A 1,122-nucleotide genomic window follows, 5' to 3' on the forward strand; every position below is an offset into this window, starting at 1 on the left:
AGAACTCAAACAATGAAGAGCTCCCAGAATCAAGATATCAATAAATTAATAGAAAGAATGAATAGAAATGAGATAAGCCAAAAGGAAAGAAAGGAGTTGATAACTGAGATGATAACAATAAAGAATACATTAAAAGAAATTAATTATAAACTAACAAGCATGAAATGCTGTATTAGCCAAGCAGAAGATAGAATCTCAGAGCTTGAGGATCAAAATATGAAGCTAACCCAAACTGTGAAATACATAGATAAAAAACTTACATAGATAGAAAAAAAATTTTTCAAGAGATGTATGATTGCATCAAGAGGTCAGACATATGATTAATTGGCATTTCTGAAGCAGAGAGGCAGCAGTGACACTGGAACAAATATTATATGAAATTATTCAATAATACTTCCTTCATCTCATCAGAGATGTGACCATTCAAACACAAAAGATTCAGAGAAATACTGCTAGGTATCAAATGAGAATACCAACTCCTAGACACAGTAATTCACTTACACAATGTATAAAAGAAAAAAATTCTAAAAGCAGCAAGAGAAAAAGCTCAGAGTATATACTGGAGAAGACCAATTAGAATAGCAGCAGACTTATCTGCATAAACACTACAGGCTAGAAGAGACTGGAGTCCAATCTTAAAAATTTTTCAAAGAAAAGCAATTTCAACCAAGAATTTTCTAACCAGATAAGCTAAGCATCATTAGTGATGGTGAATTAAAATCCTTCCCAGACATTCAGTTCCTAAGAATGTACACCACATCCAGATCAGCTCTATAAGAAACTCTTAAGGAAGTATTAAACAGCAAAGAAAAAATAAAAAGAATGACGCTGCTTTTCCCAAGAATGAAGAGAAAAGATTAAAAATACAAATATATATCAACCCCCAAATCAAAAGAAAAACAAAAAACAACTAATTAACATCAACAGCAACAAACTCTGTAAGATACTCATGACAAGAATATACTCTAATAGGTCAATAATTAGTCTGAATATACATGAACTAACTGCACCTAAGACATAGAATGGCAAACCGGATAATAAAAATGACACAATATGTTGTCACCAGGGGACTCATCTCATCAGAATGGACACTCACAGACTCAAAGTAAGAGGATGGAAAAC

Source organism: Carlito syrichta, unplaced genomic scaffold (genome assembly GCF_000164805.1).
Source record: "Carlito syrichta isolate Samal-C Ts95f unplaced genomic scaffold, Tarsius_syrichta-2.0.1 Scaffold187469, whole genome shotgun sequence".
Lineage (NCBI taxonomy): Eukaryota > Metazoa > Chordata > Mammalia > Primates > Tarsiidae > Carlito > Carlito syrichta.